We start from the raw sequence: 25,934 nt of genomic DNA, 5'->3' as shown, positions 1-25,934 counted from the left end.
AGACGCATGGGTGTATGGCACCTGGGCGCGAGGCGCGAGGATCTCCAGTGAGGCAGGGGCCTTGCAAGGCGCATGGGCGCGAGAAACACAAGGGTTTTGGGAGCCTTTGAGTCTTCAGAAAGACAGGGACCTCGCGAGGCACTTGGGACCCTTAGCCATTTATTTCAATAAGGGATCAGACATTGTTTCCTTGGCGGATTTTTGGCATCCACATTGTGTGATTAATTCTAATTGATTTTCAGCAAATCACTTTGGTGAAAGCTGATATTACTATAATAATGTGCAATTAATTATGATTGATTTTCATAAATTAAGATCCAAAATTTTATGGGATATTTAGGCATTAATGCACTTGATTTTAGGCACATTTACAACCCTCCATGAAGCCTATAAAAGGAGGCTTGTCCTCTCATTCTAAGACACACAAATACAAAGTATCACACACAAGTCTTGGTCTTTTTCTCTCTTCAGTCTATCTAGTATTTTCTGGTGATAGAGGGAAGGTTTGTTTCGAGTTTGCCTAAGTAGATGCAGTGGTGTTTTCATCCTGCTCAATAGTTGTTGTTTACTGGGAAGTGGTTGCTCACAAATACTCTAGCACCGTTCAGGTAGAGGGTGAAAATTTGCTTTAAGAAAAGTGTGTTTCGCGTGCCTCGAGTTTGATTTATTTGTTATACTGTGTTTTTCACATTTTTGTCTTCAATTAAATATATTTGTTGATAATTTTCATTCTTCTCTACTATATTATTTCTAACAATTATTTCTCCATCAATAACTTTCTACTAGTTTATTGTAAACTTTTAAAAGAAGAAGGGAATTAAATATAATTTTATTATATTTGATATTAAAAAAACAGTTTACAATAAATTTTCTATTATGATAAAAAAATTTGAGGGGATGCCCTCTTTGGACGTGAGCTAGCTACGCCCCTTGTCCCAAGTATTATCCTATAAAAAATACGATCATAATATATATGGAGTTTCTTATGTATGGGCATCACTTATGTCTCTATCGTATGGGCGTTTTCTATTTTCAGCACCTAGAGAAATTACAACCAAATTTTTTTGGTATATATTATAGTTATAACACGTATTACACCAATTTTTGGGAAATTCTGAATAACTTACGTACTGAAATCAGAGTTCAAACAGTCAGTTGCACGCATATCTGATTTTTTTATTTATGATGGTACATATTGTAGTTATTTAGGTTATCTTGCAAAATTTCGAGAGATTCTAGATAATTTAGAGTATCGAAAATATAGTTCAAACAATATGTTGCACACACACTTTTTTTTTAAACGTGTAAAATAGGTTGTTTGAACCCTGTTTTCGGCAATGTAAATTATTAAGAATTTCTCGAAAATATGCAAGATGTCTAATAAATAACTACAATGTACACTGTCATATAAAAATAATTAGAATTATAATTACCTAGATACCAAAAATAAGAAAGTTTACACCAATATACCCATTTTTGGGAGTGCACCCTAGAAGCCCCTTAACTAAAACATCAATTTTATTTGCAATGCATGATTTTTTTTTTTAATGTACTTTATTCGGTAGTCAACAAAATGCCGACGACCTCACAATGGAAAGGCTATGCGTTCAAATCGTTTTCAGTTTACATGCACGAATAGTGGTGAGACGTGAGATAGAAAAAGGACCATTTCCAAAGTTGAAATTGTTATAAAATAGGAAACAATTTTCACTGCTCTTAAAAGTGTAAATTCCTTATTACAAATATTCTTTGCTTTAACAAAAATATATGATTTTTTTTCAGATTTGTTTGAGATATATATATATTTAAATATACTATAAGTTATTAAATGGTAGAAAAGAAAGTGTTTGATTAACTATATGGATTCTCTCCAAGTCCTAATTGATGAGTACTATACCCTGCCATATATAAACAATAGATCGATGCTGTCTTAACTCATAGCTTTAGAAGATTTTTGTCTCTAATAATTAATTATATATTGAAAATTCTCCACCATTGAATTTCTTGGTGCAGTATCAGAACAAAACTATGAAAGGAGAAATAATTGTATATCTATAGAGCTAAGAGAATAAACCGTGGAAAATTTTGTGACGTACTTTAGGTTAAATCTCGAAAAATTATAAAGCAAGAAGAAAAAAAGCAACTCAAAAGCAAGTGTGTACAATTTAATAATAAGCTATTAACTAGCGCATAATACAGGGTTATGTTTGTTATAACCTTTTTTTTAGTATAATATTAATATTATATTTACTTTTTATGCTCAAATGTAATACTTTATACTATCTCCAATGCAATGCAAGATGTAAATTTTGTGCTAAATTTGGCACAAAATATAAGTAAATAATATACTTGCCTTAATATTTGTAATTGTACTCCAATGCACAACATGCAAATTAACAAAAAAAAAAGTCAACAATTCATTTAATTTTTATTGATAATATACAAAAATTATTTTTTTCTATTTTTTATTGTAGAAAAAATGAATAAAAAAAAAGTAATATGGTTAGTCATTAATTGTTAACTAATAAATGAGTGGCAATATAATAAATAAAAATGTGACATTTATTGCTGGGGTAAATTTGGCTCATGCTATATCTTGTATTAAATTTGGCACAACTTTTAGCGCGTTCCAAATTTGCCACACTTTTTCGAATACTATTGGAGATATACTTTTGCTAAAATATGTTAAATATAATAATGCACCACATTTTTTACACTCTATTGGAGATGCTCTTACTACTAAAACGTATGTTTTTATTTTACAAGTCTTTTTTATATTTTACTTTGTAAACGAATGTGATCTAGCATAGCTTGTGGCCTCTTGGAAAATGTGTTATTAATATATACAATTTCCAACACCAAATATTGATGACATAAATTTTTAATACGGCTATATTTACATGGCAAGGACTAAGGGCGGGCAACAACCAAACTAATTCAATTACACTGAATCAATACAATCCAATTACAAAAAATTAGATATTTAATTACAATTGAATTGAATTGAATTTTCATTAAAGTGGATTGAATCGGAGGTGAAATGACATTGACAAAATCCAATTATATATAATATATGTAAGTGTCATAATTTCTTAAGTATTCAAATTGGCAAAGTTATATGATCCATCTATATTTTTGTGAGTTGTTTCTAGAGTGTTACGTTAAGCTAACGATCTTATTGTGTAGGTGGCAAGTATCGAACTTTCTGTTAGAAGTTGTTGACTTTGTTAAGGGTTGTACTAAAATAACCTTTTTAATAGTTTTCGGTTTGAGTTCGATTTTGGATCTAATCTTGGGAGTACATATATATATATATATATATATTGTTATCTTTCTGTTAAAGATTTGTCGAACATATTACTCACTGAAAGTTATCACTTTTATGTTTTCTTGTTCTTGTTTTTCTATGATGTTTTTGTTTCAGGTCTGAGATTCCTGAAGCTTTCAAGTTGTTCGTTAATGGAGTTCTGAAGTGGTTTTCAGAGTACGTTTAGAAGGAAGTACAACTTGAAATTGAAGTTTTAAGAATAATTGCAAGAGAGACAAGTATTAAAGATTTTCAATTTTGATTATAAAATCAGTGATATTTTGTAGTACTTGTAAATTTGATTTATGTGAAATTTTTTCCTCGACTAGATCTCAAGGATTAGTCATTACTTTGTGTAGTGTTGAATCTTGTAAAAATTTATTATGTGTTCTTCTTATATTTACTTTAATTTATGATATCTTGGAGTCTTTTCAATAAATCTAAAATGTTTATCACATAGGTAATTAATCACTTTCAATGTATATTAAAAAATATTTAATTATTTATATTTTTTTATATATATTAAAAAATAAATATTTTTAATACATTATTATTGATGGACTATTAGTCTTTGAAATTCCGTAATTTATGATTACCAATTTTTTATTTAATTAATCAAAATAATTAAACGTGAAACGAACAAGTTGGTACAGCAAACCAGTATTTTGTAGCTACAGATCTAGTTCCTGACACTACAGAATATCAAACCAGTGTGATAAAATAGAAATGATTGAATAATGAAATGACGCACATAATTTTTTACGTAGTGTCAATATCCTTTCAGATATTACTAGTCCATAGGGCCACGCCTAGAGATAAGATTCATTAATAAAGTTTCTCAAAAATACGAAGTATTTGACTTATGCAAATATTAGACTCCCTCTAATTTTATGCCGCAAGCTTGATGTATTTTCCACTTGAAGAATGAACCTTGCTGAAACTTCAAGAACTCGAACTCCCTTCGATTTGCTTCAAGAGTGTTTGCTTCCTCCCGAGGCAAGACTAGGATGAACCTTCTCCCGAAGGTTTGCTCTTTGTTCTCCTCTTTGTTTAATTGTTTCAATACACAAAACACATACAAAGACACAAAACAACAAAGGTATAGTCGAACCACTAACCTCTACAAAATAAACACTCTTTTTCTAAAGATGTGCAATAAGTTTAAGAATAGACAAAAGAGTTAACCTAGACAAGGCTACTATGGTAAGTATTTATACACAAACATACTCACATAAGACAGCATTTGCTAGGTCTGAATGCACACAACTCACTAGAAAATATTTCCTTAAATAACCATAATCCATGATCTGAGGAAATTTACAGACTGTTTGTAGCTATAGAACAGTCTGTATTTGAGCTGTCATTGCAAGATCCTATCTTCGGCTTTAATGATGATCAATTTGATTCTTTATGTTGAAATATGGTCATAATAATCAGGTTGTCAAATGAAATCAGCCAGATATAAAATAAATCATCATTTATTGTTTGATTCATATGTTAAAAGCTAAGTATATTGTCAAGCCTTCTATAAGAAGAATAGATTGATATTATATAATCAGAACATAAATGTGAACATAATAAAAATGAAATAATCTTCAATTGAATGTCGAGATTACAATAAATAAATCAAAAAATATTTTGTCAAATATAATTTGCTAAAAATAGAATTTACAATCTCCCCCTTTGGCACTTTGATTGACAAAATATTTTGGATGTAAACACCCAAGAAGAATCTGCAAAGAATAAATGTTAGAAACAATGAGAGTATATAATACTCCCCTTGCACATAAGGGTTACTAACACATAAAACAAACAAGTTTAACACAACAACTCCTCCTGAAAATAGGGTCCAGAGTTGTAACCAATAACAAAAAATAAACACCACTCTCCCGTTTTGTCTATCAATTTTCCAAATAAAACAAAAATCAAAAGAAAAAACAACAAGAAAAAAACACAAGGTTCAACATGGTTGAAGTACTAATCATGCAACAAGAAACTTTTGAATAGAACTAAGGTGTTGAAGGATAGAAGCTTGGCCTTCCTCCAATTTACCCAAGCGAGTAGTAACCCTGGCAAATTCTGTCTGAACAGATTGAAAAGCTGGAGCTATAAACGGTGATCCTGCATCTGCAGAAGAAGCAGCACGCACAGGTGGCAAAGATATTCCTTTAGGCTGCTTTGAAGATTCAAACTTCTCAGGGGGTTCGAAAGTCATTCTAGACACAAGAGGCTCTTCAGATTCAGTGTCCAAGATCAGCTCCTTTTGTGAAGACCACACGTTATAGATCAAGTTAGGAAAAATCAAATTTAACTTCCTACGATTTCCTTTGCGCAAGGCCACAATTTAATCTAAAATCATGTTAGCTAGATCAATTGGAGTATCAGTTGTGAGCTTAAACAGCAAGAAGGCTAATTCTTGGGATATCGTAGCCATGTTGGAAGATGGCAACCAATTAGAAAGGGCAAACCTCCTTAGTGCAGCATGTTGATATGTGAGATTAGCAAAATGGATAGTATCATGGGTGTTCCAGGTAACGGTTTGTCCAATGATTTCAGAACAAACCACATATTTGTCAAATGGCACCTCAGTGGACTCAACATCTATAGGAAGATTGAGTGCAGCAACAATATCTTGTAGAATAAAAGAATACCAATGACCTCTAGCATAGACTTTCCCAAACATGCAAGAATTTTTGTAAAGAAACTCATCATTTAGATTAGCATAAAATTCTTTGACCACCCTATCAACATAACCAATAAAGCCATCAATAGTATCCATCCAACCCCTCTCTTGAACAATTTTTAGAACCCCATAAACCCTATGAGCATCAATGTCAAAAATTTTCCCAACAATAAATTTTCGAGAAGCATAAAGACTCATGAGCCTTTCATTGTCATTAAAGCAGAAAAAATGAGAATGTGGAGAAAAACCTTCGAGTTTACCAAACTTTTGGGCCTTTTTAGTAATAAGAGTAGAGGGAGGAATTTTCCAGAGGATGTTTGCCTATAGATTTCTGCTTGTCCTGAACAGGGGGTTCGGGAGACACATCTTCAGGTTCTGAAGCTATAGAACGATCTTCTGAAGGATCACTTTCATCAGGAGTCTCTTCTTCCTCTTGTTGGGTATCTACATTCAAGCCCTCACTAGGATCAGATTCAGCTTATGAGTCACTCTTATCACCACCCTTAGATTCAGTGGTTGTCACAGAAGCTGGATTTTCTTTGAGACGAACAGCCAGGGGAGTTAAGACATCCAAACCACGTTTAGAGTGTTTTTAATATCGAACAACAAAGAGCTTTTTAGACGCAGAAGGAGGCGGAGAGGATATTGGTAGGGAAATTTCAATGTTGGGTTTTTCTCCTCCAGAACCGTCAAACCGAGATGCAAAAGCCTCCTTTGAAGATGAAGACTTGGGACTCGAGTGCGCAGATAAGGAGGTCTCTTGAGGGTCATCACCACCCAGACCCGGAGTAGTAGAAGAGATTAGAGAGGCAGATTGAGATGGTTTCTCATTCAAGTTGAGGACCTTTTACCGAGCTTGACCTCTTGTTCTTCCCAAAGGTTTCACAGTAGCAAGAGAGTCTATTGCAGCGTTCACCGAGGGTTTTGCATGAGCAGGATGCCTGGAACCACCAACATTTTTGGTCTTAGCCATTCCTGAAGAACAACAAACAAAGAACCAGAAAAACCACAAGCACACGAGAAGGGAAGGAGAAACTGAGAAGAAGAAAAGGAAAGGAGAGTGATAGGGGTGATCGTGGGTTAGGGGTTTAAAAAGAGAAGAAGTTGGTAGTTACCTAAAATGAAAAAGCAAGAAAATGAAACTAAATATGTGCAATAAAGAGACACAAATCAGGTAACTGTCAATCAAGAATTATTTTTTTCAAAATCCCACACAATATCTATACCCCAATTAGAAACATCTAAAAAGGAAAACTTACCAGCCGAAATCTACCATTTTTTATTATTATTATTTTTTTAATTTTCGACCCTTTTTCTATATATTTTTTTATTTAAAAAATAAATAAAACAACAAAAAAATACAAGACATTTGTCATACTGAAGAGCAAAATGCTAGTTTATGAAATAAAATTAAACCAAGACAAACAAAGACAATATTTTTAATGAAGCTCTTAAAAACGGTCACAACTATTTTTTATTATTATATATATAAAAAAAGAACAAACCTTGTTAATTTTTTCAATCAATTGAATCAACTATTCTACTAGCTTTTGTTCCTGATGAAAGAATCAAACTCGTAAGAAAATACAAATATTATATTAACAAGCTAATTACCTATTGTACTAAAATCATAAATGTTATGCAGAAAAAAAGAATTTACACAGTCACAGATAAATATTTTAAGTAGTTCAAATAGTATGTAATAGCATTTGAGACCATTTTTTTTATTTGAAAATGTGTCAAGCAATTGTGTGTGAAAGTGAAAGCATGGAATATTGCCCAAATTGTCAAACAGACTTTTTCTGAGAATTGTAACCAATGGAGACGCTATCAAACTATCTCAATGGTAGCCATTTTCAATGGTAGCGTATCATCTACATAATTGTAAATTACACAGGATCAACTTACTTAGAGATGACTTTCACACATTGAAACATGTAGCTCTATTCTTCCAATGGAGCTCGAAACACACATTTTTTTTAATAAAAATCAATGGCAGCTTTAACATAACACTGATTGAAGAACTCAAATATTCCTAGGAGGAGTAAATTAATTTTCCTGAACTAAACTTGTATGAAAAAATACACTAGAGAAATTAGCAAGTAACATAATAATATGTTTTTCTTTTGAGTTTGACAACTTTTGGAACAAGAGCAAGACAAGACTTTTTGAACAATACAATCAAGGCAATAATATCAAGATAAACAAACGACACAAATTTAAATGGAACAAGCCCCTAAGGATTTCCTTAGAGAATTAAAATGGACCGAATCAAGAGCTTTAGTAAAGATATCTGCAATTTGTTTGCTTGTTTCAACATATTCCAAGACTAGAATTTTATTTTCCACAAGCTCTCTAATAAAGTGGTGATGGATATCTATGTGCTTAGTGCGTGAGTGTTGAACAGGATTTTTCGAAATATTTATTGTACTGGTGTTGTCACAAAAAATGGTTAAAGTTTTCAAATCAAACCCATAGTCTACCATCATTTGTTTCTTCCATAACAGTTGGGTACAACAACTACCCGCAGTAATGTACTCAACTTCTACAGTTGACAGAGAAATTGAGTTTTGTTTTACGATGTGCCATGAAACAAGATTTTTTCCCAGATAGAAACATCATCCACTAGTGCTTTTTTTATCATCAGCATTACCTGCCCACTCAGCATCACTAAAACAAACCAAGTTAGAATTTGTATCCTTGGAAAACCAAATCTCAAAATAAAAAGTGTTATTTACATAGCGAATGATTCTTTTCACAACAATAATATGAGACTCCATGAGATTTCCATGATAACGAGCACACACACCAACACTAAAACAAATATCAGAATGACTAGCAGTAAGATAAAGCAAACTACCAATCATACTTTTATATAGTGTTGGATCTACCTTTACTCCATGTTCATCTTTGGATAATTTTACTGTTGTACTAATTGGAGTATTGGTATGTCTGGCATTTTCAAGACCAATTTTTTTCACCAAGTTTTTTTACATATTTACTTTGTGAAACAAAAGTACCATCCTCAGATTGCTTAACCTGAATACCAAAAAAATAGGTGAGTTCACCTTCCATACTCATTTCAAACTCGTCTAGCATTTGTTGAACAAAAACCTACACTTCAGAGTTAGATGTAGAACCAAATACTATATCATCAACATAAATTTGAGCAACAACAACATCAGAATTAATATTTTGGATAAACAGTGTCTTGTCTACACTACCTCTTCGATAACCATGTGAAATTAGAAATTGAGTTAAACGTTCATACCAAGCTCGTGGAGCTTGTTTTAAACCATATAATGCTTTGTCTAATTTGTACATGCTTAGGAAAATGAGGGTCCTCAAACCCTTTAGGTTGCTCAACAAAAGCTTCTTCATTCAAAATGCCATTTAAGAAGGCAGAGTTAACATCCATTTGGTGCAATTTAAATCCAATAACACAAGCAATAGATAGAAGTAACCTTATGGATTCAAGTCTTGCCACTAGTGCAAATGTTTCATCAAAATCAATACCTTCAACTTGTGTGTATCCTTGAGCCACCATTCTTGCTTTGTTCCTCACAATGGTGCCAAATTCATCACTCTTGTTTTTTAATATTTATTTTGTTCCAATGACATTAGTGTGGATCGGTTTAGGAACAAGAGTCCAAACTTCATTGCGAGAAAACTGATCCAACTCCTCTTGCATTGCATGAATCCATGATTCATGCGTCAAAGCTTCCTTCACATTTTTAGGCTCAAAATATGAAGTAAAACACGAAAATTGAACCAAATTTGCATACCTTCTTTGAGTAACCATGCTTTCTTCCATATTTCAAAGAATGAGGTCAGTATACTCTGGAAGATGGTTCTTTCTGAACTGGATCTGTGATGATGTTTGGTATTTGATTTGTTTCATTCCCTGACGTAGAATCTGGAAAATCATCAGTTGTAGCTACAGAATCTGAAGTTGTTGCATCAGATGCAGAATCTGATAGCATAATCAAATATGTAGTCAGTGCATGAGATTTTTCCAGCAAGTCTTCTATGTTGACTTATGTAGAAAACTCATAAAAATCCTTGAAATCATCAACAACAACATTAGCAGACTCTATTACAATTTGGGTTCTCATGTTATACACACGATATGCCCTACTGTTAACAGAATATCCAATAAAAACACCAACGTCACTCTTAGCATCAAATTTTCCAGTGTTTTCACGATCTCTTAGAATATAGCAACCACAACCAAACACATGAAAATGACTTACATTGGGTTTCTTGCCTTTCCAGATTTCATAAGGGGTCTTAAGAGTACCTAGATGAAGAAACACTTTGTTTATGATATAACAAGTTGTGTTGATAACTTCAGCCCATAATCGCTTGGAAAGTTTTTTTCTATTTAACATCACCCTGGCCATCTCCGGCAAGGTGCGATTCTTTCTTTCCACCACTCCATTTTGCTAAGGAGTTTTAGGAGCGGAGAATTCATAAGAAATACCTGTAGACTTACAAAACTCATCATAAACAGCATTTTCAAATTCATTCCCATGATCACTCCTAATTCGAACTATTTTGCCAATATTGCAGTCTTTTTCAACTTTTAGTTTCAAACAAAGAGATTTAAAAGCATCAAAAGTATCAACTTTTTCTCTTAAAAAAACCCATGTGAAACGAGAGAAATCATCAACACAGACAAAAATATATCTCTTACCATTCAAACTTTCAACCTGAATTGGACCATCAGATCAATGTGGAGTATTTCAAGAATCTTGGTGGTATTAACATCATAAATGCATTTCTGGGTAACTTTCAATTGCTTACCAAGCTGGCAAGGTTCACATTTACTCACAGATTCTTTACCTAATTTAGGCAATCCTCGAACAATCCCTGCATTTGACAACTTTTTCAATTTTTTGTAGTTTACGTGCCCAAGTTTTTCATGCCATAGATCAATGGTGTTATCTATGGCTGAGTGACATGTAAGAACAGCATTGAGAGTATAACAATTATGAGTAGATTTAAAACCTTGTAAAATACATTGTTTATCACTGTTGAGAACATAACACTGATCACTTTCAAAATTGACAGTATACCCTTGATCACAGATTCGACTAACACTAAGTAAATTAACTTTCAGTCCTTCAACTAACATCACGTTTTTAAGCTTTGGTAAGCCTTCAAAATTTAGCATTCTCATCCCAATAACATTTCCAGCTAATCCATTTCCAAATGTCACTTCACCATATTGCATATGTCGAATATTGACAAGAAAGTCTCGGTTACATTACATGTGTCTATAACAACCACTGTCAAAATACCACATTTGAGAAGTAGCAGTTTTAAAGCAAGAAAAACCAGAAAGACATTTTTCTTTCCTTATCCATATATGTTTTGGTGAAAAATGTTTATTTTGCTTTTTATTAGTTTTTCCAAAATAATTGGACCTGAACATATTATGCAAAATAATGCATTTAGGTCGAATGTGACCTCTTACACCACAAAAATGACAAATGGGAACAAATTTTATGGATTGTTCACGAAATTTTCCATTCTTACTTGATCGCTTCTCCTTTGTAGGTACAGAAGACCAACTGGCAGTATCAGACACCTGTAATGTTAGATCAGAACACCCAGGATGAATTTTCTCAGATTTAACAAATTGTGTGTCCATTTTGATTTGAGATTCAACAAATCCCAACCCAGCATGACTTCTTTGCCCTATGTTCTGAATTTCTTCAAAAATAGACAAACCTGGATTTAACATATTAACATTTATTTTCAGATTTTCAAGTTATTTTGTTAAATAGTTAATGTCAGACCTTTTTTAACACAATTCAGATTCACAACTTTTGTTTTTCATCTCAAGTTTCTTGATGTTATGAGACAAACTTTTATTAATTTTTGTCAATGAACGATTTTCAGCATAAACTTGTACCCACTTACCATACATTACCTTGTAAGATTCAGCCAATGAATGCTCATTGATTTCTAACTCATCAGAATCTGAGACTACACCGTCAATATTGCTTTCAGTGATAGTGTTGTTCAAACACACAAGTTTTTCCTGAAAAACACTAGACAAAACAGAGTTTAAAGCAACATTTCCCTCATCTTCTTCACTACTTTTGGTCTCATCATCACTCCAAGTGACATTAAGCCCCTTTTTATTCTTTTTCAATGTATTGGCACATTCTAATTGAATATGACCAAAACCTTCACACTCTCTACGTTGGATACCCTTTTTGTTAGTAGAACCAAAAAAATTAGAAGATTTGTTACCTTTAGGGAATTTTGACAGATTCTTTTTGTTGCTAACCTTTTTCATGAATTTTTGGAAATTCCTTGTCAACAAGGCCATTTCTTCATCCTTCTCATTATCAGAAAAAATATTTTCAGAAGCTTTAAAAGCAACACCTTTATTTTTCTCACCTGAGGAATTCGATTTATCTTTTTGCTTAATATATTGGCTTAGTTCAAACGTTCTCAAAGAGCCCATTAGCTTTTCAACCTTCATTTTGTCAAAATCCTTTGATTCTTCCATTGCCAGAAGCTTTGTGTCAAATCTATCTGGAAGCACACGAACTATTTTTCGAACTAAAACAGATTCATCAAGTTTCTCACCCAAAACAAAAAACTCGTTAGCAATGTCAGACAAATTTTCATAAAACTCAGATAAAGTTTCAGATTCTAACATTCTCAATTCATCAAATTTAGTTTGTAACATGGTAAAGCGTGATCTTTTGACATCAGCAGTCCCTTCAAATTTAGTTTGAAGGATTCGCCAAGCCTTTTTAGCAGACTCACAAGAAGAAATCAATTTTATAAATCCTTCACCGGCTCCATTAAAGATCGCATGCAAAGCCTTATTATGTAACTAGATAATTTTTCATCTTTAGTAGACCATTCGAGTTTAGACTTGACCTTAATATTACCTTCTTTGTCTTTATCAGTTGGTGGAGTCCATCCAGATAGTATAGATCTCCAAGATCTTTCATCTTATGACTTGATAAACGCTCTCATTCTGACTTTCAAATAAGGATAGTTAGTATCATTCGGTAGAGGAGGTCTAGTTATGGAACTTCCTTCTGCAAAGAAAGACATCTTACACAAAACAAATTAAACGGAAAAATAATCACAAGATCTCACTAAGAGTTTAGTGAACCGCTTTGATACCAAACGAAATTCTGTAATTTATGATTACTTACTTTTTATTTAATTAATCAAATTAATTAAATGTGGAACAAACAAGTAGGTACAACAAACCAATATTTTGTAGCAAAAGATCAAGTTCCTGTCACTACAGAATATCAAACCAGTGTGATAATATAGAAATGACTGAATAATGAAATGACACACATAATTTTTTATGTGGTGTCAATATCCTTTCAGATATTACTAGTCGAAGGGGCCACGCCCAGAGATAAGATTCATTAATAAAGTTTCTCAAAAATACAAAGTATTTGACTCATGCAAAGATTAGACTCCCTCTAATTTTATGCCGCAAGCTTGATGTATTTTCCACTTGAAGAATGAACCTTGCTGAAACTTCAAGAACTCGAACTCCTTTCGATTTGCTTGAAGAGTGCTTGCTTCCTCCCGAGGCAAGAATAGGATGAACCTTCTCCCGAAGGTTTTCTCTTTGTTGAATTGTTTCAATACACAAAACACATACAAAGACAAAAAATAACAAAGGTATAGTCGAACCACTAACCTCTACAAAATAAACGTTCTTTTTCTAAAGATGTACAATAAGTTTAAGAATAGACAAAAGAGTTAACCTAGACAAGGCTGGTATGGTAAGTATTTATACACAAACATAAGACAACCTTTACTAGGCATGAACGCACACAACTCACTAGAAAATGTTTCCTTAAATAACTAATCAATTACATTGAATAATCTGTGATCTGAAGAAACAGACAGACTATCTGTAGCTACAGATCAGTTCGTATCTGTTTTATCCTTGAAAGATCCCATCTTCGGTTTTAATGAGGATCAATCCGATCCTATCTATCGAGATTTGGTCGTAAGAATCAGGTTGTCAAATAAAATCAGCCAGATATAAAATAAAATCAACATTTATTATTTGATTCATATGTAAAAGCTAATTATATTGTCAAACCTTCTATAAAAAGAATAGATTGATATAATCAGCTTTTTATATAATCAGAACATAAATGTAAACAGAATAAAATTAAAATAATCTTAAATTGAATGCCTAGATTACAAGAAATAAATCAATTAATATTTTGTCAAATATAATTTTCCAAAAATAGAATTTATAATTTATATTTCTCTATATATATTAAAAAAATATTTATATTTTTTAATACATTATTACTCGCTAACTATTAGTCTTTCTGTGAAGACTCAGAAAATTAAAAAAAAAAGTATATATGCATTATTTAAGTTTTATTTTAAGTGGTGGGACCCACTTGTTTTAAAAATTGTCAGCCTTTTTTTTCCCTTCCTTTTTTCTTCTCCCTTCAGACCATTCTTCTTTCTCCTTCTTCTTCTTCTACTTTTTTTTTTCTCTCTGCAACAAATCACGACTGGGTACCAAGAAGACATTTCCAGAGTCTCCTTTGCTGCCATGCGCCGGAGCTGGAGCACTAGTGGCCAGCAAAAACCCCATCCCAAAATTAGACGCACATGAACGGAGCAGTCAAAGTTTCGTCATCAAAACTTTGACTGCGCTTTTCGGCGAACCCAGACCTCCGTTCGGTGAGTGGGTGGCACCGTTGGAACCAGCGTGTAGGGAGGAACATCGCTCACTAAGTCATTTCAGTCAACTCTATGTTTTTCTTCGGCGAGATTTTTGGTATCTCCGCCCATTTGGAAGCATTTTCTGGCAACACCGGAGGTCATTTGGGCAAAGGGGCTGTACTTCCATGATGTACTACTCGAGATGATTGTTTTGATATATGCCATGCATATATTCGTCGAAGTTTTCGGTACCGCCACCAACCGCTAGTGTGCACCGCTTGGGTGAGGTTCCGGAACTTGAAATTTTAAATATAGTCATATTATATGTCTTTGGACACGATTTTGAATAAGGAATGCAATGATGATAATCATTTGCTCATTTGGTGCATGTAGGAAAAATGTGATATTAAGATCGGACTAAATCACTCTAACATCATCATTAAGCTTAGGAGCGTCACTTTGGCCTCAGATTGAAAATTCTAAGGAGGTAGGGACTCAACTTGACTATTGGACTTGTTTTACTCGTATTGAATTGCATTAAACATATTCCAATTTTGATATTTATAAAATGTTTGAAAAATGGAAAACTTAATCTGCATGTTTTATGTTCAGTTCTGAGGGCACTGAGTGCTAAATATATCCTTTTGTTTGTTATATTATTTTATAATATAATGTAATATTATATTATTTTATAATATAATGTAATATTATATTATTTTATAATATAATGTTTTAAATTAAATAAATGCGACATGGAGTGTCACATATTGTAACATATAATAGAGAGTTACATTATTTGGATATATGTGAAATATCCAAACATGTAACATATTTGGTGTTACAAATTCATCACAAATTTGTAACTCCTAAATATCACCCATTATTGTGTAGATTTGTTGTTACACAATATTGAGATGAATTTCTTAAAGCCATATGAGAAATGGCTGATAGAGATGTGATTTTAACTCCCATATTGTGTATGGAAGTTACAAAATCAAGTGGGAAGAAATTGGAACGTTTTGAAAAAAACTTAAAAAATTGGTTGCTGAAACTGACCAAGGGCCGCGGCGCTAGTGGCTGACAGATTCATACTAAGTCGGTTTTTATCCAATTTTGAACGTTTCCAACAACCAAGTAACTCCCAAATCTCTATTTTAATTCCATAAAACACCCAATTTATCATTGGTAACAGCCATGGGGGTTGGTAGAATTTGAAATTCGAAGGGTGTCTCTAAACTCTATAAATAGGAGCCTAATGCTCACTTGTAAGACACACCATTTCTATCCACTAAAGCACTTGGCTAGAAACACCTTGAGGCTTGATAATTCCATAAAGCATTTCCAAAATCTGAGAGAGATCCCTTAGTGCTTGAGTTAGGGGGAAATAAGCTTTTGGACAAAGGTTTTAAACCTTGTTCAAGTTGGTGATCCCCAATCCTCTTCGCTTAGGTTGTGTAAGTGAGAGTTTGTTTGTGGTTTATGTTCTTCCTTTTATTCTATTGTTCTTCTTCTTATTCTCTTGTTTTATTTACTTGTATATTTTGTTTAAGAGTTGTAATCTCTTCATTTGGTCCAAACACTTTATTTTATTTGTAACTTTTGTTTTGAGTTGTATTTTACTATTCTCTTCTTCTTTATCATCTTCTTCATTTCCTTTATTTTATTTGTATTTTCAGTTATAGAGTTGTAACACTTTATTTAATCAATCTTGTCCATTGTAATATATTGTCTAGAGTTGTAATATTATCTTACCATTTCCATTGAGGCAATATTATTTTTCCTAACATTCAAAAGCTTATTCCTTTTTGTTTCAATGGAAGGTGAGACTATCAAAATCATGAACCAATACCTAGTAGGGTGGAATAGGTTTCATGGATTCAATTGAACTTGGTGGTAAGACAAGGTAAGTGTAAATTTTATATAATAGTGATGAAATTTTATTTCATGTATACACATGTTTTCCAAATGTTGATATATGAATAAATTGTATAAATGTTAACATGTTAATATAATATGAGATACATTGTAACATAGGTTACATATCTATTTGTGAAAGTTAAATCCTTAGAAGTGAACTTTTGAGAAGCTCTACATAATCTAGTGACTGTTAATCTTATGTATATGCTATAAGTGAGATAGTAGTACATACATTTGACATGGAAATTATGTTTGGAGAATTTATAAAGCATGATAATTAGGTTTTTTTTGACATGCCTATATATTGATTTTGTGAATCAATAGATATGTGAATTATTGTATGATATTTATGATATACTTACAATATAATTATGAGATTCAAAATGCATGCTAATATGATTGATATATGTTGACAAATTATGTGAAATTTCTTTGAGACATAATTATGTTAATATATAAAAGTATATTGATATATACATGAGAATTATCATGATTATTATGGTGTGCCATATAATATGATTATTAAGGTGATAATAATATAAATATGTTTTATCCTATATTATTGCAATGTGATGAGTTACCATTTATTTGGTAAATAAAGAGAATTATTTGAGAAATTAAAATTTCTCATTTAAGTGTTGACCATCTCAACTTATGAGATAAGAAAAGATGAACCTAAAAAGGTTACATCTTTTGATAAGTATCTTGCTATTGCAAGAAAAATTGATCAAGGTGGATCCAAATTATGGGATGAAATATTGACCTATAGGCTTGGAGTCTAAAGTGTGGTCAAAAGAGAAAACATTTGAGAATTATTTAGTGACAATAATTCTCAAATATTCAATGTCTCAATGAGGTGACATTACAAAATTGGAGAAGCAATTTTGAATCTTTATACCAATAATGAATAAGGTTGAAAAGAATTTTATTCATTCTTGTTAAAGATGGTGATATGTTTTAAATTAATCTCAAATAGGAGATAATGTTAAACCAAAGCATTAGAAATCAAAGTGTTTAAATAAATCATTGAGGGTTTATTTTCTTTGATTTAAGTGTTTAAAATTGACATCTTCAAATTGATTTTGATGAGAAAATCAATGGATGTCAAAATGATGTTTTCAAAAGAATCTCAAAGAGACTCTTAGAAAACGCACAAAAGTTTGTTTAGTGATCTTTGTGAATTAAATGGTGTTTTAACTAGAGGTGGTAAAAGGTATTTTCTTACTTTTATAGATGATTTTAGTAGATATACCTATGTGTTTCTTTTAAAGCATAAAGATGAGACTTTTGATGCTTTTAAATTGTATAAATTAGAAGTTGAAAACCAACTAAATAAAAAGATTAAGGTGCTAAGAAGTGATAGAGGAGGAGAGTACTTCTCTAATGAATTCAATACATTTTGTGAAGAAAATGGTATAATTCATGAGTGCACTGCACCTTATACACCACAACACAATGGTGTTGCCGAAAGGAAAAATAGGACTTATCTAGAGATGATAAATTCTATGTTGGTGTTTTCTAAGTTGAACTTCAACTTATGGGGTGAAGCGCTTTTAATCTCTTGTCACATTCTTAATCGAATACCGATGAAGAAAAATGAGATATCTCCATATGAGTTATGGAAAGGAAGAAAACCCAACATAGGGTACTTCAAAGTGTGGGGGTGTCTTGCATATTGCAAGAAAACCGAACCTAATAGAACAAAGTTAGGCTCAAGAGCCATAAAGTGTGCTTTTGTTGGTTATGCCAACAATAGTAAAGCTTATAGGCTATTAGACTTAGAGTCTAATATTGTGATTGAATCTAGAGAAGTTGAATTCCTTGAGAATATGTTATGTGACAACAATTCTCAAGCTTCAACATCTCTAAAGGAGAATTTGTTATATGAGAATAATTCTCAAGCTTCTACATCCAAAGTTGATTCTCAAGAGGAGAATTCTCAAAAGGATGTAAAGCAACCCTTTGAACCTAGAAGAAGTCAAAGGCTTAAAAATCATAAAAGTCTAGTAGTGGATAAGATAGATTCTCAACGAATTTCATTCTACATGGTAGAAGGAAATAGAGAGGAAGTCATTAGGAAAATTCCTATTGTACTTCTCGTTGAGGATGATCCTAAGACTTATAGAGAAGCTATGCAATCGAGAGATAGTGCATTTTGGAAAGAAGCCATCAATGATGAGATGGATTCCATTCTTTCCAATAACACTTGGGAATTGGTAGACCTCCCACCGGGGTCTAAGCCAATTGGGTGTAAGTGGGTATTTAGGAGAAAATATCACACTGATGGCACTATTCAAACCTTTAAAGCTAGATTAGTACCTAAAGGGTTTAGGCAAAAAGAGGGTATCGATTATTTCGATACCTATGCGCCTGTTGCAAGAACAACTTCTATAAGAATTATGTTCGCCTTAGCTTCTATACACAACTTGTATGTTCATCAAATGGATGTCAAAACGACATTCCTTAATGGTGACCTCAATGAGGAGGTCTATATGGAACAACCCGAAGGGTTTGTCCTACCAAAATATGAACATAAAGTTTGTAGACTTGTAAAATCCTTATATGGATTGAAACAAGCTCCTAAGCAATGGCATGAGAAATTTGATCAAGCCATCATGTCTAATGGGTTTAGACATAACAATGGAGACAAGTGTTTGTATTCCAAAACTTGTAAGGGATATGTGATCATTGTTTGCTTATATGTGGATGGCATGCTTATTCTAAGTAATAGCATGAAAGGGATAGAAGAAACGAAGAGGTTTCTATCATCAACCTTCATGATGAAAGATCTTGGAGAAGTTGATACCATACTCGGTATCAAAGTAAAGAAACATAGTGGGGTTTTGCGTTAGGGCAAGCCCATTATGTTGAGAAAGTATTGAACAAATTTAACCATCTCAAGGTTAAAGATGCCAATACTCCATTCGATCATAGTGTAAAACTAGAGAAGAATGAAGGAAGAGCGGTGGCTCAATTGGAGTACGCTAGTGCTATAGGGAGTCTAATGTACGCTGCCCAGTGTACTAGACCTGATATAGCATTTGCAATAAGTAAACTTAGTAGGTTTACAAGTAATCCAAGTATGGATCACTGGAAGGAAATTGGAAGAGTCCTTGGTTATCTCAAGAAAACCAAAGGACTAAGCCTTCACTACTCCAAATTTCCTTCGATATTAGAAGGATATACAGATGCAAGTTGGATATCCAATATTGGGGACAACTTGTCCACAACTGGTTGGGTATTTACACTTGGTGGAGGTGCAATTTCTTGGGGTTCCAAGAAACAAACCTGTATATCTCATTCCACTATGGAAGCGGAGTTCATAGCTCTAGCTGCTACTGGCAAAGAGGCCGAATGGTTAAGGGATCTGTTGATAGAGATTCCCCTAATCAAAGATAATGTATCTACTATGTCGATACATTGTGATAGCCAAGCAACATTGGCTAGAGCATACAGCGGAGTGTATAATGGGAAGTCTAGACATATTAGTCTAAGACATGGATATGTAAGAGAACTGATTCAAAGAGGAGTCATCTCAATATCCTATGTGAGAACAAGTGAAAATCTGGCGGATCCTTTCACTAAGCCACTAACGAGGGATTTAGTGGCTGCATCATCTCGAGGGATGGGACTTAAATTCCCTAAAGAGATTCACGATTGATGGCAACCTATCTTAACACTAGTTATTCAACTAGTGTTAGGTTCAATAGGTAATAACAAGTCAATCAAGTGAATATTAGTTGTACTCAAAACAAGTCCCATCTGAGATATTGAGTACTTGTGTGTTACCAAGTGGAGGGTTAAAACCGAAAGGTTTTTTAATAGAATTCAGTCTTGTAAAGACAAGAATTTTTGTTAACAAAATACTGTAAGAATTCTAGTTATATGGACCTAGGGGTGGTGCCGCCTCTCATGAGAATTGGGAGTATTCTCAAGAACGTCCATGAATGGAAAGTGCACATGGCCATTAACGGTGCAAAGCAAGACATAGAGGTCTCAAGTGAACATCGCAAAGGTGTGTGTATTATCACCGATTTGTCATCATGAAAAGATGGTTCAATGCCTAGTGCAACCAAATTTTCGACAAATTTTGTGATAATTACACTATAGTAAAGTTCAAGTTGAAAAACACTTTATTTTATGCATCAATGTAATGACTCCTATAAGAGAGAGTTCTTATTTAATCAAGTGGGGGATATGTTATATTTTTAAATATAATGATTGATTAAATAAGTGTTACAATAGATGACTATTTAATCTAGTGGGGGAATGTTATATTATTTTATAATATAATGTAATATTATATTATTTTATAATATAATGTTTTAGATTAAATAAATGCGACATGGAGTGTCACATATTGTAACATATAATAGAGAGTTACATTATTTGGATATATGTGAAATATCCAAACATGTAACATATTTGGTGTTACAAATTCATCACAAATTTGTAACTCCTAAATATCACCCATTATTGTGTAGATTTGTTGTTACACAATATTGAGATGAATTTCTTAAAGCCATATGAGAAATGGCTGATAGAGATGTGATTTTAACTCCCATATTGTGTATGGAAGTTACAAAATCAAGTGGGAAGAAATTGGAACGTTTTGAAAAAAACTTAAAAAATTGGTTGCTGAAACTGACCAAGGGCCGCGGCGCTTGAAACAAGCGCCGCGGCGCTAGTGGCTGACAGATTCATACTAAGTCGGTTTTTATCCAATTTTGAACGTTTCCAACAGCCAAGTAACTCCCAAATCTCTATTTTAATTCCATAAAACACCCAATTTATCATTGGTAACAGCCATGGGGGTTGGTGGAATTTGAAATTCGAAGGGTGTCTCTAAACTCTATAAATAGGAGTCTAATGCTCACTTGTAAGACACACCATTTCTATCCACTAAAGCACTTGGCTAGAAACACCTTGAGGCTTGATAATTCCATAAAGCATTTCCAAAATCTGAGAGAGATCCCTTAGTGCTTGAGTTAGGGGGAAATAAGCTTTTGGACAAAGGTTTTAAACCTTGTTCAAGTTGGTGATCCCCAATCCTCTTCGCTTAGGTTGTGTAAGTGAGAGTTTGTTTGTGGTTTATGTTCTTCCTTTTATTCTATTGTTCTTCTTCTTATTCTCTTGTTTTATTTACTTGTATATTTTGTTTAAGAGTTGTAATCTCTTCATTTGGTCCAAACACTTTATTTTATTTGTAACTTTTGTTTTGAGTTGTATTTTACTATTCTCTTCTTCTTTATCATCTTCTTCATTTCCTTTATTTTATTTGTATTTTCAGTTATAGAGTTGTAACACTTTATTTAATCAATCTTGTCCATTGTAATATATTGTCTAGAGTTGTAATATTATCTTACCATTTCCATTGAGGCAATATTATTTTTCCTAACATTGTTCACTTATTTATGCAAGTTATGATTTTTGGGTTTTATTCAAATGCAGTTGTTATGCAACCCAATTTTCTAAAATAGAAAGGGAATATGTTTCTTTCTTTTCATGTTTACCTGCATTTGGTTATACCAATGAGAGCCATAGTAATCATGATTTGTGCATGTTGTTGTTTCACGACCTAGTCTCTGTATCATCATAGGTAGATCAGGTGTCCACTCACCTGTAGGTGTAAAGACCTAGCATTTGTATACAGGAAGTGTTCCGAGCCTCCCCTTGTGGTGGTTATCAAGTCTGGCTACCTAGTTTAGGATGTTGGTTTTTCTATGGTGGGTAACGGGAACTAGGGATCTAGTGGACGGTGTGATGTGCACTTGTAGCTATGCTCTTATGATTATTTGTGGTTCCTCTTTATTTTGGGTTATACATGATGATATATATTTGTTTCAAAGCTAACCATGTAGGGGTTTTATTTAACTTTTGGGTCCTATGTTATTAGTTGCTTTCCTACTGGGCTTTCTAAGCTCACCCCCTATATCTCTCCCATTCCAGGATCCTAGTGACGCGATTGTGGATAAGGTGAATTGATGATGAGGCTAATGTGTTTAGCGCCATAGTCCTATCTTTTGAACATTATATGTATTTAATTTGGAACCTATCGATCTGTATATCTAAGTTAGCTATGTAATAGTTAGAAATGAGGAATGGTGGATGCTAAATATGATTTTCGGTGTTTTATGACTTATTAAATTTAACTGTTTCGTGACTGCATAACTGTGGGGATATTATTGTTCTATGTATTAGGATAAATGATCCTACTTTTATTCGTAATATATTCATATATAATTATAGGAGTTATTCCATTATTTTGACTTATAATTACAGTAATATTTAATATAAATTAAAGGATAATTTATAAAGACTATTTTCCACTAAGGATCAAAGTTTGACCTTTGACCACCCAAGTTATGGATATTACAATTCTGCCACAGCCTAGGGCTCGGGGTGTGATAGAAAAATGGTATCAGAGCACCAGGTTTAAATACCTCGGAGTGTGTCACCAAATAGATTTAAAAAAATTTAAGTAAAGTATTTTAATATATAAATGCATATGTATGTAGAAAGTATCCATTCCTCACTAACTGTTTAGCTTTAATTCTCAGACCTAAGTTGATGGCTCCGAGAGGAAGGGCAACGAGGAGAAGGCCTACAGCTGAAGTCCCTGAGGCTGAGCTTCCCCCTCAGCCAGCTACATTTCCAATGAATGCCATTCTTGAGGCTTTAAGAGGCCTTCCTGCCCAGCAGATGGATCCAGCTACTCGGCAAAGTCATCACTTCCAGATTTTCCATCGGATTCAAATGCCTGAGTTTGAGGGTGCGCAAGACCATATGATGGCTGAAAGATGGTTGAGGCAGATTATGAAAAATTTCAACACCATGGGAACACCTAAAGAGTATCAGGTGACTTTTGATGCATCCAAGTTAGAGGGTAGTGCAGCAGATTGGTGGGAAACCTTGACTAGGACCACTGAGACTGAGGGGATGACTTGGAGAGACTTTGAAATGGTCTTCAGGGAACAATATTTTAACCCATCTCACCAGAGGACTTTAATTGGGTCATTTGACAGCTTAAGACAGGGGAACATGATAGTAAATGAGTTCTACATGAAGTTTGTAGAATTATCTTCCTATGCTTATGTCAGTGTGGTCGATCAACCTCTTTTGATTGAGCAGTTTCTCCGTCGCTTAAACCCTTCAATATTAGGTCCATTTGCCCCTATGACCTTTGGAAATTTGAACGAGTGTGTAACAGCAGCCTTACGGACTGAGGCTCATCAAGAAGGAATTGAAAGAAAGAAACTGGCCCGAGAAAGAGGAAATGAGAGGAAAATGAACAAGAAGAACCAAGGGCGATGGTTTTCCCAAGGACAACAACTTAGTGGGAGTAGCATGTAGAGTCCAAGAACTTTACTTAGCTAAATGTTTAGTAGTATTATAGTATGTTTAGTGTTATCTTTGTTACCATGGATTTTTGGTTCAGACCGGGAATTATTTGGACACTCATAGTAGTACTTATAGATTCTCTAAGTTTAATCTATAGTTTAAGAATATTAAGTATAAACTAAGGTTTGATTAATGTGACTGATATTAAGAATTATATTTATTATATTATAAGGTTTAGACATCAACCAATAGGATTTTAAGCACATGTTATGAATGGTAATTAAGGATTAAGTATTTTTGAGGATTAAATTTAATAAGGAGTAAAGTTTGAATGTTATAGGGTCAGTCAGCAGCTTTGAATACGTTGAGGGCTTAGTCAAGGCTGTTTACTCCATTCAAACTTAGCTAAAAATGTGTAATTTCGTGTTTAAATATTCAGCGAGTGCCGATATATCGCAGCTATAGGGGGCGATATGTCGCAGCACGTAGATACGGAAAACACGAAACGATGCACAGTCGCCTCGGGCATACTGGCCCAGGCGATATATTGCCTACAGGGGGCGATATATCGCCTCCTTCAGCATATGTTCAATTGTTTTTGAATTATTTTCCTTTCAGCCATTCAAACTTCTTCATAAGTCCAGCATCTTTTGAACGAGTCTTCAGCCTCTGCTGAACGATTATTCAAATGATTTTCACTTAAAAAGCCATTATTTTTATTCAAGTAAAATCAAGATATTTTCATTCCCAAACTCTATAAATAGGACCTAGTACCCAGCCATTATTCACCTTTTACTCTAAGTTCAGAAGCTGCAAGTGCTAGGAGAGTGTGAGAGTTAAACACCTGGGTTTGGGAAATCATAAGCTTAAACATCATAAGCTTATCAAACACTTTGGGAAGTGAGGTTCTATAGTATTTCGGTTGAGGTGTAGATTGGTCTTTCAAGTCTTTGAGGTAACCAAAACTCTAGTTCCTTTCTGTATTATGTTATTTTTCTTCATCATAGTCTTCTACTCAATCTCTAACCTTAATCTTTATTTTAGTTAGGGAATCCAAGTTCTTAAGCACATAAGTTGTGGTAAGGATGTTTCTCAAATGGTTTAGTCTTCCCATTTCCTTTTCATCTCTTTCCTTCTTTCAACTCACTCATGTTCATTATGGTTTTAGGAGTGTTCCAAAAGTCCCAACTCAGTCCATTATATCCCGGTAACTTTGGTAAGGAAAATAGGCTAGAATCTATATGTTTATGTTTATGTTATCTTATGTGTTATGTTATGATATGTTATGAATATGTTATGAATATGTATGTATATATGTTTCTAGGCTTGGGCATATGACCCATATGACTAACAAGACCCCAAATGGGTTATGGGCATATGACCTACTTAGCTAGTAGGACCCCACTAATCCCATGGGCATATGCTTGTTTAGTCTATGGGACCCCAAGTAATAATGGCCATTATAATAAGTGTATTATGTGTTATGATATGTCTTTACGTTATTATGAAATTATGTTTATGTTTATGACTATGTGTTAGATTTTTCCTTGCTGGGCATTAGGCTCATTCCTTTCTGTTTATGTGCAGGAAATAAGCTTTAGAGGCGGTAAGATTCGTGACGCTTAGAGGATGTGTATCGATGGTGAATGGAGTCAAGGGGCCGAGCGTTATTCGATTCGAGGATGTAGTCTTGTTTATGTTTTTATGGTTTTAAATGTATTTTCCGCATTTTCTATGTAACTCTTTTTAGTTTTTAAGTTATTTTGTTTTAAAGACAATGGGTACCCATATCCTACTTATTTTATGAAAGTAACCTTTGTTTCTACAAGTTTCTGATAAATTATGGTATTTTCGCAAAAATGTAAGTTTTATGTATAGTTTCGTTAATGGTCCAAAAAGTCTAGATTAGTGGGTCATTGCATAGCAATAGTAGTGGATCTTCAGGAAACACTCGAATTGGGCCATATGGGTGTTTCATTTTTGGCTAACAGGGTC

Source organism: Humulus lupulus, chromosome 1 (assembly GCF_963169125.1).
Source record: "Humulus lupulus chromosome 1, drHumLupu1.1, whole genome shotgun sequence".
Lineage (NCBI taxonomy): Eukaryota > Viridiplantae > Streptophyta > Magnoliopsida > Rosales > Cannabaceae > Humulus > Humulus lupulus.
Note: the sequence above shows the minus strand (reverse complement) of the source record.